The sequence below is a fragment of the Taudactylus pleione genome, unplaced genomic scaffold (assembly GCF_031769625.1).
Source record: "Taudactylus pleione unplaced genomic scaffold, aTauple2 ptg000248l, whole genome shotgun sequence".
Taxonomy (NCBI): Eukaryota; Metazoa; Chordata; class Amphibia; order Anura; family Myobatrachidae; genus Taudactylus; species Taudactylus pleione.
Window position 1 is genome coordinate 4,216,463 of NW_028284650.1, and position 13,564 is coordinate 4,230,026.

A 13,564-nucleotide genomic window follows, 5' to 3' on the forward strand; every position below is an offset into this window, starting at 1 on the left:
GTCTTTAACTGAAGACAGGTAAAATTTAAGATGTCCTGAATCTTTGTGAGAAATGGAATTGTGGCTCTTTGATTGCATTGCAAAGCTCTGAGGGAATCAAATCACAAAGAAGACTAGAACAATGCCTTGTGCTCCACTTTCTTCTGTATTGATTCCAATTCAGAGAAATAAATTATCACAATTCCCACTATTCTTGCTCTGAAATCATTCAGAAATAAACAAAAGATTGAGGGCACATGTCATCTTAGAAACAGAAAACTCCACCAATTCTTAGAGGAAAAATTTCCAAATGTTCTATCAATATTGTAAGTAACAGAATAGAGGCTTGGAGATTGCAATGTACCTCTATCAGGGCAAAAAGCATGAAACACAAAATAAAAAATTGTTGTAAATGTGATAAGTGATTTGAACACACCTTTGCCATTAATTAAGGTCTAAAATCCATTGGCAGTAAGATTTCTGAGGACAAAGTTTTGACTATGACCATGAAAAATGATTTCTATTAACTATTTTATATAAATAGGGTCCATCTTGGACAAATTATTTGATATCTTTTCTGATATTGCTGGTCTGAAATCTATTAGTGGTCACGTGAGTTATGAAAGCTTATTTTGAAAAAAAAAAAAACAATACTCCACTCAACAAGAAAGGTAAAATTTGAATGCAGTCAAGTTTGTTAGACAAAGTGCTGCATCTCTTAGATTGCAATGCCATGCTCTCAAAACAAACATCAATAAAAATGCCCTGTGTGAGGATTGAACTCACGACCTTCAGATTATGAGACTGACGCGCTACCTACTGCGCTAACAAGGCTCCTGCCTTATTTGCTTCATTTTTGAAATGGTGGGATTATTTTTGTTTAACAAAATAATGTCAGTGAAATGTTTTTTTTTATATTATATGAAACAGTGAAGGACGCAATCAACATCTTCCCATATGGTCTAGCGGTTAGGATTCCTGGTTTTCACCCAGGCGGCCCGGGTTCGACTCCCGGTATGGGAATGCAACCTTATTGCTGTTTTAAGACAGATTCAAAAACAGAGGACCAAAAGATAATAATTGCAGCCAAGTGTTTCCTTCTGTCTGATTGGTACCTGATGTGGTCCCAATTGCACATGTGTGTTACTTCTTCCAGTTATGACAATATTTATGCCATTAGCATTTGTCTTTAACTGAAGACAGGTAAAATTTAAGATGTCCTGAATCTTTGTGAGAAATGGAATTGTGGCTCTATGATTGCATTGCAAAGCTCTGAGGGAATAAAATCACAAAGAAGACTAGAACAATGCCTTGTGCTCCACTTTCTTCTGTATTGATTCCAATTCAGAGAAATAAATTATCACAATTCCCACTATTCTTGCTCTGAAATCATTCAGAAATAAACAAAAGATTGAGGGCACATGTCATCTTAGAAACAGAAAACTCCACCAATTCTTAGAGGAAAAATTTCCAAATGTTCTATCAATATTGTAAGTAACAGAATAGAGGCTTGGAGATTGCAATGTACCTCTATCAGGGCAAAAAGCATGAAACACAAAATAAAAAATTGTTGTAAATGTGATAAGTGATTTGAACACACCTTTGCCATTAATTAAGGTCTAAAATCCATTGGCGGTAAGATTTCTGAGGACAAAGTTTTGACTATGACCATGAAAAATGATTTCTATTAACTATTTTATATAAATAGGGTCCATCTTGGACAAATTATTTGATATCTTTTCTGATATTGCTGGTCTGAAATCTATTAGTGGTCACGTGAGTTATGAAAGCTTATTTTGAAAAAAAAAAAACAGAATACTCCACTCAACAAGAAAGGTAAAATTTGAATGCAGTCAAGTTTGTTAGACAAAGTGCTGCATCTCTTAGATTGCAATGCCATGCTCTCAAAACAAACATCAATAAAAATGCCCTGTGTGAGGATTGAACTCACGACCTTCAGATTATGAGACTGACGCACTACCTACTGCGCTAACAAGGCTCCTGCCTTATTTGCTTCATTTTTGAAATGGTGGGATTATTTTTGTTTAACAAAATAATGTCAGTGAAATGTTTTTTTTTTATATTATATGAAACAGTGAAGGACGCAATCGACATCTTCCCATATGGTCTAGCGGTTAGGATTCCTGGTTTTCACCCAATACAACCCTATTGCTGTTTTAAGACAGATTCAAAAACAGAGGACCAAAAGATAATAATTGCAGCCAAGTGTTTCCTTCTGTCTGATTGGTACTTGATGTGGTCCCAATTGCACATGTGTGTTGCTTCTTCCAGTTATGACAATATTTATGCCATTATCATTTGTCTTTAACTGAAGACAGGTAAAATTTAAGATGTCCTGAATCTTTGTGAGAAATGGAATTGTGGCTCTTTGATTGCATTGCAAAGCTCTGAGGGAATCAAATCACAAAGAAGACTAGAACAATGCCTTGTGCTCCACTTTCTTCTGTATTGATTCCAATTCTGAGAAATAAATTATCACAATTCCCACTATTCTTGCTCTGAAATCATTCAGAAATAAACAAAAGATTGAGGGCACATGTCATCTTAGAAACAGAAAACTCCACCAATTCTTAGAGGAAAAATTTCCAAATGTTCTATCAATATTGTAAGTAACAGAATAGAGGCTTGGAGATTGCAATGTACCTCTATCAGGGCAAAAAGCATGAAACACAAAATAAAAAATTGTTGTAAATGTGATAAGTGATTTGAACACACCTTTGCCATTAATTAAGGTCTAAAATCCATTGGCAGTAAGATTTCTGAGGACAAAGTTTTGACTATGACCATGAAAAATGATTTCTATTAACTATTTTATATAAATAGGGTCCATCTTGGACAAATTATTTGATATCTTTTCTGATATTGCTGGTCTGAAATCTATTAGTGGTCACGTGAGTTATGAAAGCTTATTTTGAAAAAAAAAAAAACAATACTCCACTCAACAAGAAAGGTAAAATTTGAATGCAGTCAAGTTTGTTAGACAAAGTGCTGCATCTCTTAGATTGCAATGCCATGCTCTCAAAACAAACATCAATAAAAATGCCCTGTGTGAGGATTGAACTCACGACCTTCAGATTATGAGACTGACGCGCTACCTACTGCGCTAACAAGGCTCCTGACTTATTTACTTCATTTTTGACATGGTGTGATTATTTTTGTTTAACAAAATAATGTCAGTGAAATGTTTTTTTTTATATTATATGAAACAGTGAAGGACGCAATCGACATCTTCCCATATGGTCTAGCGGTTAGGATTCCTGGTTTTCTCCCAGGCGGCCCGGGTTTGACTCCCGGTATGGGAATACAACCCTATTGCTGTTTTAAGACAGATTCAAAAACAGAGGACCAAAAGATAATAATTGCAGCCAAGTGTTTCCTTCTGTCTGATTGGTACTTGATGTGGTCCCAATTGCACATGTGTGTTGCTTCTTCCAGTTATGACAATATTTATGCCATTATCATTTGTCTTTAACTGAAGACAGGTAAAATTTAAGATGTCCTGAATCTTTGTGAGAAATGGAATTGTGGCTCTTTGATTGCATTGCAAAGCTCTGAGGGAATCAAATCACAAAGAAGACTAGAACAATGCCTTGTGCTCCACTTTCTTCTGTATTGATTCCAATTCAGAGAAATAAATTATCACAATTCCCACTATTCTTGCTCTGAAATCATTCAGAAATAAACAAAAGATTGAGGGCACATGTCATCTTAGAAACAGAAAACTCCACCAATTCTTAGAGGAAAAATTTCCAAATGTTCTATCAATATTGTAAGTAACAGAATAGAGGCTTGGAGATTGCAATGTACCTCTATCAGGGCAAAAAGCATGAAACACAAAATAAAAAATTGTTGTAAATGTGATAAGTGATTTGAACACACCTTTGCCATTAATTAAGGTCTAAAATCCATTGGCGGTAAGATTTCTGAGGACAAAGTTTTGACTATGACCATGAAAAATGATTTCTATTAACTATTTTATATAAATAGGGTCCATCTTGGACAAATTATTTGATATCTTTTCTGATATTGCTGGTCTGAAATCTATTAGTGGTCACGTGAGTTATGAAAGCTTATTTTGAAAAAAAAAAAACAGAATACTCCACTCAACAAGAAAGGTAAAATTTGAATGCAGTCAAGTTTGTTAGACAAAGTGCTGCATCTCTTAGATTGCAATGCCATGCTCTCAAAACAAACATCAATAAAAATGCCCTGTGTGAGGATTGAACTCACAACCTTCAGATTCTGAGACTGACGCGCTACCTACTGCGCTAACAAGGCTCCTGCTTTATTTTCTTCATTTTTGAAATGGTGGGATTATTTTTGTTTAACAAAATAATGTCAGTGAAATGTTTTTTTTTATATTATATGAAACAGTGAAGGACGCAATCGACATCTTCCCATATGGTCTAGCGGTTAGGATTCCTGGTTTTCTCCCAGGCGGCCCGGGTTTGACTCCCGGTATGGGAATACAACCCTATTGCTGTTTTAAGACAGATTCAAAAACAGAGGACCAAAAGATAATAATTGCAGCCAAGTGTTTCCTTCTGTCTGATTGGTACTTGATGTGGTCCCAATTGCACATGTGTGTTGCTTCTTCCAGTTATGACAATATTTATGCCATTATCATTTGTCTTTAACTGAAGACAGGTAAAATTTAAGATGTCCTGAATCTTTGTGAGAAATGGAATTGTGGCTCTTTGATTGCATTGCAAAGCTCTGAGGGAATCAAATCACAAAGAAGACTAGAACAATGCCTTGTGCTCCACTTTCTTCTGTATTGATTCCAATTCAGAGAAATAAATTATCACAATTCCCACTATTCTTGCTCTGAAATCATTCAGAAATAAACAAAAGATTGAGGGCACATGTCATCTTAGAAACAGAAAACTCCACCAATTCTTAGAGGAAAAATTTCCAAATGTTCTATCAATATTGTAAGTAACAGAATAGAGGCTTGGAGATTGCAATGTACCTCTATCAGGGCAAAAAGCATGAAACACAAAATAAAAAATTGTTGTAAATGTGATAAGTGATTTGAACACACCTTTGCCATTAATTAAGGTCTAAAATCCATTGGCGGTAAGATTTCTGAGGACAAAGTTTTGACTATGACCATGAAAAATGATTTCTATTAACTATTTTATATAAATAGGGTCCATCTTGGACAAATTATTTGATATCTTTTCTGATATTGCTGGTCTGAAATCTATTAGTGGTCACGTGAGTTATGAAAGCTTATTTTGAAAAAAAAAAAACAGAATACTCCACTCAACAAGAAAGGTAAAATTTGAATGCAGTCAAGTTTGTTAGACAAAGTGCTGCATCTCTTAGATTGCAATGCCATGCTCTCAAAACAAACATCAATAAAAATGCCCTGTGTGAGGATTGAACTCACAACCTTCAGATTCTGAGACTGACGCGCTACCTACTGCGCTAACAAGGCTCCTGCTTTATTTTCTTCATTTTTGAAATGGTGGGATTATTTTTGTTTAACAAAATAATGTCAGTGAAATGTTTTTTTTTATATTATATGAAACAGTGAAGGACGCAATCGACATCTTCCCATATGGTCTAGCGGTTAGGATTCCTGGTTTTCACCCAGGCGGCCCGGGTTTGACTCCCGGTATGGGAATACAACCCTATTGCTGTTTTAAGACAGATTCAAAAACAGAGGACCAAAAGATAATAATTGCAGCCAAGTGTTTCCTTCTGTCTGATTGGTACTTGATGTGGTCCCAATTGCACATGTGTGTTGCTTCTTCCAGTTATGACAATATTTATGCCATTATCATTTGTCTTTAACTGAAGACAGGTAAAATTTAAGATGTCCTGAATCTTTGTGAGAAATGGAATTGTGGCTCTTTGATTGCATTGCAAAGCTCTGAGGGAATCAAATCACAAAGAAGACTAGAACAATGCCTTGTGCTCCACTTTCTTCTGTATTGATTCCAATTCTGAGAAATAAATTATCACAATTCCCACTATTCTTGCTCTGAAATCATTCAGAAATAAACAAAAGATTGAGGGCACATGTCATCTTAGAAACAGAAAACTCCACCAATTCTTAGAGGAAAAATTTCCAAATGTTCTATCAATATTGTAAGTAACAGAATAGAGGCTTGGAGATTGCAATGTACCTCTATCAGGGCAAAAAGCATGAAACACAAAATAAAAAATTGTTGTAAATGTGATAAGTGATTTGAACACACCTTTGCCATTAATTAAGGTCTAAAATCCATTGGCAGTAAGATTTCTGAGGACAAAGTTTTGACTATGACCATGAAAAATGATTTCTATTAACTATTTTATATAAATAGGGTCCATCTTGGACAAATTATTTGATATCTTTTCTGATATTGCTGGTCTGAAATCTATTAGTGGTCACGTGAGTTATGAAAGCTTATTTTGAAAAAAAAAAAAACAATACTCCACTCAACAAGAAAGGTAAAATTTGAATGCAGTCAAGTTTGTTAGACAAAGTGCTGCATCTCTTAGATTGCAATGCCATGCTCTCAAAACAAACATCAATAAAAATGCCCTGTGTGAGGATTGAACTCACGACCTTCAGATTATGAGACTGACGCGCTACCTACTGCGCTAACAAGGCTCCTGACTTATTTACTTCATTTTTGACATGGTGTGATTATTTTTGTTTAACAAAATAATGTCAGTGAAATGTTTTTTTTTATATTATATGAAACAGTGAAGGACGCAATCGACATCTTCCCATATGGTCTAGCGGTTAGGATTCCTGGTTTTCTCCCAGGCGGCCCGGGTTTGACTCCCGGTATGGGAATACAACCCTATTGCTGTTTTAAGACAGATTCAAAAACAGAGGACCAAAAGATAATAATTGCAGCCAAGTGTTTCCTTCTGTCTGATTGGTACTTGATGTGGTCCCAATTGCACATGTGTGTTGCTTCTTCCAGTTATGACAATATTTATGCCATTATCATTTGTCTTTAACTGAAGACAGGTAAAATTTAAGATGTCCTGAATCTTTGTGAGAAATGGAATTGTGGCTCTATGATTGCATTGCAAAGCTCTGAGGGAATAAAATCACAAAGAAGACTAGAACAATGCCTTGTGCTCCACTTTCTTCTGTATTGATTCCAATTCAGAGAAATAAATTATCACAATTCCCACTATTCTTGCTCTGAAATCATTCAGAAATAAACAAAAGATTGAGGGCACATGTCATCTTAGAAACAGAAAACTCCACCAATTCTTAGAGGAAAAATTTCCAAATGTTCTATCAATATTGTAAGTAACAGAATAGAGGCTTGGAGATTGCAATGTACCTCTATCAGGGCAAAAAGCATGAAACACAAAATAAAAAATTGTTGTAAATGTGATAAGTGATTTGAACACACCTTTGCCATTAATTAAGGTCTAAAATCCATTGGCGGTAAGATTTCTGAGGACAAAGTTTTGACTATGACCATGAAAAATGATTTCTATTAACTATTTTATATAAATAGGGTCCATCTTGGACAAATTATTTGATATCTTTTCTGATATTGCTGGTCTGAAATCTATTAGTGGTCACGTGAGTTATGAAAGCTTATTTTGAAAAAAAAAAAACAGAATACTCCACTCAACAAGAAAGGTAAAATTTGAATGCAGTCAAGTTTGTTAGACAAAGTGCTGCATCTCTTAGATTGCAATGCCATGCTCTCAAAACAAACATCAATAAAAATGCCCTGTGTGAGGATTGAACTCACGACCTTCAGATTATGAGACTGACGCACTACCTACTGCGCTAACAAGGCTCCTGCCTTATTTGCTTCATTTTTGAAATGGTGGGATTATTTTTGTTTAACAAAATAATGTCAGTGAAATGTTTTTTTTTTATATTATATGAAACAGTGAAGGACGCAATCGACATCTTCCCATATGGTCTAGCGGTTAGGATTCCTGGTTTTCACCCAATACAACCCTATTGCTGTTTTAAGACAGATTCAAAAACAGAGGACCAAAAGATAATAATTGCAGCCAAGTGTTTCCTTCTGTCTGATTGGTACTTGATGTGGTCCCAATTGCACATGTGTGTTGCTTCTTCCAGTTATGACAATATTTATGCCATTATCATTTGTCTTTAACTGAAGACAGGTAAAATTTAAGATGTCCTGAATCTTTGTGAGAAATGGAATTGTGGCTCTTTGATTGCATTGCAAAGCTCTGAGGGAATCAAATCACAAAGAAGACTAGAACAATGCCTTGTGCTCCACTTTCTTCTGTATTGATTCCAATTCTGAGAAATAAATTATCACAATTCCCACTATTCTTGCTCTGAAATCATTCAGAAATAAACAAAAGATTGAGGGCACATGTCATCTTAGAAACAGAAAACTCCACCAATTCTTAGAGGAAAAATTTCCAAATGTTCTATCAATATTGTAAGTAACAGAATAGAGGCTTGGAGATTGCAATGTACCTCTATCAGGGCAAAAAGCATGAAACACAAAATAAAAAATTGTTGTAAATGTGATAAGTGATTTGAACACACCTTTGCCATTAATTAAGGTCTAAAATCCATTGGCGGTAAGATTTCTGAGGACAAAGTTTTGACTATGACCATGAAAAATGATTTCTATTAACTATTTTATATAAATAGGGTCCATCTTGGACAAATTATTTGATATCTTTTCTGATATTGCTGGTCTGAAATCTATTAGTGGTCACGTGAGTTATGAAAGCTTATTTTGAAAAAAAAAAAAACAATACTCCACTCAACAAGAAAGGTAAAATTTGAATGCAGTCAAGTTTGTTAGACAAAGTGCTGCATCTCTTAGATTGCAATGCCATGCTCTCAAAACAAACATCAATAAAAATGCCCTGTGTGAGGATTGAACTCACGACCTTCAGATTATGAGACTGACGCGCTACCTACTGCGCTAACAAGGCTCCTGCCTTATTTGCTTCATTTTTGAAATGGTGGGATTATTTTTGTTTAACAAAATAATGTCAGTGAAATGTTTTTTTTTATATTATATGAAACAGTGAAGGACGCAATCAACATCTTCCCATATGGTCTAGCGGTTAGGATTCCTGGTTTTCACCCAGGCGGCCCGGGTTCGACTCCCGGTATGGGAATACAACCTTATTGCTGTTTTAAGACAGATTCAAAAACAGAGGACCAAAAGATAATAATTGCAGCCAAGTGTTTCCTTCTGTCTGATTGGTACCTGATGTGGTCCCAATTGCACATGTGTGTTGCTTCTTCCAGTTATGACAATATTTATGCCATTAGCATTTGTCTTTAACTGAAGACAGGTAAAATTTAAGATGTCCTGAATCTTTGTGAGAAATGGAATTGTGGCTCTATGATTGCATTGCAAAGCTCTGAGGGAATAAAATCACAAAGAAGACTAGAACAATGCCTTGTGCTCCACTTTCTTCTGTATTGATTCCAATTCAGAGAAATAAATTATCACAATTCCCACTATTCTTGCTCTGAAATCATTCAGAAATAAACAAAAGATTGAGGGCACATGTCATCTTAGAAACAGAAAACTCCACCAATTCTTAGAGGAAAAATTTCCAAATGTTCTATCAATATTGTAAGTAACAGAATAGAGGCTTGGAGATTGCAATGTACCTCTATCAGGGCAAAAAGCATGAAACACAAAATAAAAAATTGTTGTAAATGTGATAAGTGATTTGAACACACCTTTGCCATTAATTAAGGTCTAAAATCCATTGGCGGTAAGATTTCTGAGGACAAAGTTTTGACTATGACCATGAAAAATGATTTCTATTAACTATTTTATATAAATAGGGTCCATCTTGGACAAATTATTTGATATCTTTTCTGATATTGCTGGTCTGAAATCTATTAGTGGTCACGTGAGTTATGAAAGCTTATTTTGAAAAAAAAAAAACAGAATACTCCACTCAACAAGAAAGGTAAAATTTGAATGCAGTCAAGTTTGTTAGACAAAGTGCTGCATCTCTTAGATTGCAATGCCATGCTCTCAAAACAAACATCAATAAAAATGCCCTGTGTGAGGATTGAACTCACGACCTTCAGATTATGAGACTGACGCGCTACCTACTGCGCTAACAAGGCTCCTGCCTTATTTGCTTCATTTTTGACATGGTGGGATTATTTTTGTTTAACAAAATAATGTCAGTGAAATGTTTTTTTTTTATATTATATGAAACAGTGAAGGACGCAATCGACATCTTCCCATATGGTCTAGCGGTTAGGATTCCTGGTTTTCACCCAATACAACCCTATTGCTGTTTTAAGACAGATTCAAAAACAGAGGACCAAAAGATAATAATTGCAGCCAAGTGTTTCCTTCTGTCTGATTGGTACTTGATGTGGTCCCAATTGCACATGTGTGTTGCTTCTTCCAGTTATGACAATATTTATGCCATTATCATTTGTCTTTAACTGAAGACAGGTAAAATTTAAGATGTCCTGAATCTTTGTGAGAAATGGAATTGTGGCTCTTTGATTGCATTGCAAAGCTCTGAGGGAATCAAATCACAAAGAAGACTAGAACAATGCCTTGTGCTCCACTTTCTTCTGTATTGATTCCAATTCTGAGAAATAAATTATCACAATTCCCACTATTCTTGCTCTGAAATCATTCAGAAATAAACAAAAGATTGAGGGCACATGTCATCTTAGAAACAGAAAACTCCACCAATTCTTAGAGGAAAAATTTCCAAATGTTCTATCAATATTGTAAGTAACAGAATAGAGGCTTGGAGATTGCAATGTACCTCTATCAGGGCAAAAAGCATGAAACACAAAATAAAAAATTGTTGTAAATGTGATAAGTGATTTGAACACACCTTTGCCATTAATTAAGGTCTAAAATCCATTGGCAGTAAGATTTCTGAGGACAAAGTTTTGACTATGACCATGAAAAATGATTTCTATTAACTATTTTATATAAATAGGGTCCATCTTGGACAAATTATTTGATATCTTTTCTGATATTGCTGGTCTGAAATCTATTAGTGGTCACGTGAGTTATGAAAGCTTATTTTGAAAAAAAAAAAACAGAATACTCCACTCAACAAGAAAGGTAAAATTTGAATGCAGTCAAGTTTGTTAGACAAAGTGCTGCATCTCTTAGATTGCAATGCCATGCTCTCAAAACAAACATCAATAAAAATGCCCTGTGTGAGGATTGAACTCATGACCTTCAGATTATGAGACTGACGCACTACCTACTGCGCTAACAAGGCTCCTGCCTTATTTGCTTCATTTTTGAAATGGTGGGATTATTTTTGTTTAACAAAATAATGTCAGTGAAATGTTTTTTTTTTATATTATATGAAACAGTGAAGGACGCAATCGACATCTTCCCATATGGTCTAGCGGTTAGGATTCCTGGTTTTCACCCAATACAACCCTATTGCTGTTTTAAGACAGATTCAAAAACAGAGGACCAAAAGATAATAATTGCAGCCAAGTGTTTCCTTCTGTCTGATTGGTACTTGATGTGGTCCCAATTGCACATGTGTGTTGCTTCTTCCAGTTATGACAATATTTATGCCATTATCATTTGTCTTTAACTGAAGACAGGTAAAATTTAAGATGTCCTGAATCTTTGTGAGAAATGGAATTGTGGCTCTTTGATTGCATTGCAAAGCTCTGAGGGAATCAAATCACAAAGAAGACTAGAACAATGCCTTGTGCTCCACTTTCTTCTGTATTGATTCCAATTCTGAGAAATAAATTATCACAATTCCCACTATTCTTGCTCTGAAATCATTCAGAAATAAACAAAAGATTGAGGGCACATGTCATCTTAGAAACAGAAAACTCCACCAATTCTTAGAGGAAAAATTTCCAAATGTTCTATCAATATTGTAAGTAACAGAATAGAGGCTTGGAGATTGCAATGTACCTCTATCAGGGCAAAAAGCATGAAACACAAAATAAAAAATTGTTGTAAATGTGATAAGTGATTTGAACACACCTTTGCCATTAATTAAGGTCTAAAATCCATTGGCAGTAAGATTTCTGAGGACAAAGTTTTGACTATGACCATGAAAAATGATTTCTATTAACTATTTTATATAAATAGGGTCCATCTTGGACAAATTATTTGATATCTTTTCTGATATTGCTGGTCTGAAATCTATTAGTGGTCACGTGAGTTATGAAAGCTTATTTTGAAAAAAAAAAAAACAATACTCCACTCAACAAGAAAGGTAAAATTTGAATGCAGTCAAGTTTGTTAGACAAAGTGCTGCATCTCTTAGATTGCAATGCCATGCTCTCAAAACAAACATCAATAAAAATGCCCTGTGTGAGGATTGAACTCACGACCTTCAGATTATGAGACTGACGCGCTACCTACTGCGCTAACAAGGCTCCTGCCTTATTTGCTTCATTTTTGAAATGGTGGGATTATTTTTGTTTAACAAAATAATGTCAGTGAAATGTTTTTTTTTATATTATATGAAACAGTGAAGGACGCAATCAACATCTTCCCATATGGTCTAGCGGTTAGGATTCCTGGTTTTCACCCAGGCGGCCCGGGTTCGACTCCCGGTATGGGAATACAACCTTATTGCTGTTTTAAGACAGATTCAAAAACAGAGGACCAAAAGATAATAATTGCAGCCAAGTGTTTCCTTCTGTCTGATTGGTACCTGATGTGGTCCCAATTGCACATGTGTGTTGCTTCTTCCAGTTATGACAATATTTATGCCATTAGCATTTGTCTTTAACTGAAGACAGGTAAAATTTAAGATGTCCTGAATCTTTGTGAGAAATGGAATTGTGGCTCTATGATTGCATTGCAAAGCTCTGAGGGAATAAAATCACAAAGAAGACTAGAACAATGCCTTGTGCTCCACTTTCTTCTGTATTGATTCCAATTCAGAGAAATAAATTATCACAATTCCCACTATTCTTGCTCTGAAATCATTCAGAAATAAACAAAAGATTGAGGGCACATGTCATCTTAGAAACAGAAAACTCCACCAATTCTTAGAGGAAAAATTTCCAAATGTTCTATCAATATTGTAAGTAACAGAATAGAGGCTTGGAGATTGCAATGTACCTCTATCAGGGCAAAAAGCATGAAACACAAAATAAAAAATTGTTGTAAATGTGATAAGTGATTTGAACACACCTTTGCCATTAATTAAGGTCTAAAATCCATTGGCGGTAAGATTTCTGAGGACAAAGTTTTGACTATGACCATGAAAAATGATTTCTATTAACTATTTTATATAAATAGGGTCCATCTTGGACAAATTATTTGATATCTTTTCTGATATTGCTGGTCTGAAATCTATTAGTGGTCACGTGAGTTATGAAAGCTTATTTTGAAAAAAAAAAAACAGAATACTCCACTCAACAAGAAAGGTAAAATTTGAATGCAGTCAAGTTTGTTAGACAAAGTGCTGCATCTCTTAGATTGCAATGCCATGCTCTCAAAACAAACATCAATAAAAATGCCCTGTGTGAGGATTGAACTCACGACCTTCAGATTATGAGACTGACGCGCTACCTACTGCGCTAACAAGGCTCCTGCCTTATTTGCTTCATTTTTGACATGGTGGGATTATTTTTGTTTAACAAAAT

The 13,564-nt window shown here is 35.1% G+C and overlaps 19 non-coding genes across 19 annotated transcripts; 7 read left to right on the forward strand and 12 right to left on the reverse strand.

Annotated features, from left to right (window-relative positions):
* Window positions 1-740: 740 nt before the first annotated feature.
* On the reverse strand, window positions 741-813 carry TRNAM-CAU (transfer RNA methionine (anticodon CAU)). The gene has a single exon. It is a non-coding gene; the product is annotated as a tRNA-Met (tRNA).
* Window positions 814-930: 117 nt separating this feature from the next.
* On the forward strand, window positions 931-1,002 carry TRNAE-UUC (transfer RNA glutamic acid (anticodon UUC)). The gene has a single exon. It is a non-coding gene; the product is annotated as a tRNA-Glu (tRNA).
* A 903-nt stretch (window positions 1,003-1,905) lies between these two features.
* TRNAM-CAU (transfer RNA methionine (anticodon CAU)) lies at window positions 1,906-1,978 on the reverse strand. The gene has a single exon. It is a non-coding gene; the product is annotated as a tRNA-Met (tRNA).
* Window positions 1,979-3,040: 1,062 nt separating this feature from the next.
* Window positions 3,041-3,113, reverse strand: TRNAM-CAU (transfer RNA methionine (anticodon CAU)). The gene has a single exon. It is a non-coding gene; the product is annotated as a tRNA-Met (tRNA).
* A 117-nt stretch (window positions 3,114-3,230) lies between these two features.
* TRNAE-UUC (transfer RNA glutamic acid (anticodon UUC)) lies at window positions 3,231-3,302 on the forward strand. Its single transcript has one exon. It is a non-coding gene; the product is annotated as a tRNA-Glu (tRNA).
* A 903-nt stretch (window positions 3,303-4,205) lies between these two features.
* On the reverse strand, window positions 4,206-4,278 carry TRNAL-CAG (transfer RNA leucine (anticodon CAG)). The gene has a single exon. It is a non-coding gene; the product is annotated as a tRNA-Leu (tRNA).
* A 117-nt stretch (window positions 4,279-4,395) lies between these two features.
* TRNAE-UUC (transfer RNA glutamic acid (anticodon UUC)) lies at window positions 4,396-4,467 on the forward strand. Its single transcript has one exon. It is a non-coding gene; the product is annotated as a tRNA-Glu (tRNA).
* Window positions 4,468-5,370: 903 nt separating this feature from the next.
* TRNAL-CAG (transfer RNA leucine (anticodon CAG)) lies at window positions 5,371-5,443 on the reverse strand. The gene has a single exon. It is a non-coding gene; the product is annotated as a tRNA-Leu (tRNA).
* Window positions 5,444-5,560: 117 nt separating this feature from the next.
* On the forward strand, window positions 5,561-5,632 carry TRNAE-UUC (transfer RNA glutamic acid (anticodon UUC)). The gene has a single exon. It is a non-coding gene; the product is annotated as a tRNA-Glu (tRNA).
* A 902-nt stretch (window positions 5,633-6,534) lies between these two features.
* Window positions 6,535-6,607, reverse strand: TRNAM-CAU (transfer RNA methionine (anticodon CAU)). Its single transcript has one exon. It is a non-coding gene; the product is annotated as a tRNA-Met (tRNA).
* A 117-nt stretch (window positions 6,608-6,724) lies between these two features.
* TRNAE-UUC (transfer RNA glutamic acid (anticodon UUC)) lies at window positions 6,725-6,796 on the forward strand. The gene has a single exon. It is a non-coding gene; the product is annotated as a tRNA-Glu (tRNA).
* Window positions 6,797-7,699: 903 nt separating this feature from the next.
* TRNAM-CAU (transfer RNA methionine (anticodon CAU)) lies at window positions 7,700-7,772 on the reverse strand. Its single transcript has one exon. It is a non-coding gene; the product is annotated as a tRNA-Met (tRNA).
* A 1,062-nt stretch (window positions 7,773-8,834) lies between these two features.
* On the reverse strand, window positions 8,835-8,907 carry TRNAM-CAU (transfer RNA methionine (anticodon CAU)). Its single transcript has one exon. It is a non-coding gene; the product is annotated as a tRNA-Met (tRNA).
* A 117-nt stretch (window positions 8,908-9,024) lies between these two features.
* On the forward strand, window positions 9,025-9,096 carry TRNAE-UUC (transfer RNA glutamic acid (anticodon UUC)). The gene has a single exon. It is a non-coding gene; the product is annotated as a tRNA-Glu (tRNA).
* A 903-nt stretch (window positions 9,097-9,999) lies between these two features.
* On the reverse strand, window positions 10,000-10,072 carry TRNAM-CAU (transfer RNA methionine (anticodon CAU)). Its single transcript has one exon. It is a non-coding gene; the product is annotated as a tRNA-Met (tRNA).
* A 1,063-nt stretch (window positions 10,073-11,135) lies between these two features.
* On the reverse strand, window positions 11,136-11,208 carry TRNAM-CAU (transfer RNA methionine (anticodon CAU)). The gene has a single exon. It is a non-coding gene; the product is annotated as a tRNA-Met (tRNA).
* A 1,062-nt stretch (window positions 11,209-12,270) lies between these two features.
* On the reverse strand, window positions 12,271-12,343 carry TRNAM-CAU (transfer RNA methionine (anticodon CAU)). Its single transcript has one exon. It is a non-coding gene; the product is annotated as a tRNA-Met (tRNA).
* A 117-nt stretch (window positions 12,344-12,460) lies between these two features.
* TRNAE-UUC (transfer RNA glutamic acid (anticodon UUC)) lies at window positions 12,461-12,532 on the forward strand. Its single transcript has one exon. It is a non-coding gene; the product is annotated as a tRNA-Glu (tRNA).
* Window positions 12,533-13,435: 903 nt separating this feature from the next.
* TRNAM-CAU (transfer RNA methionine (anticodon CAU)) lies at window positions 13,436-13,508 on the reverse strand. The gene has a single exon. It is a non-coding gene; the product is annotated as a tRNA-Met (tRNA).
* Window positions 13,509-13,564: the final 56 nt, after the last annotated feature.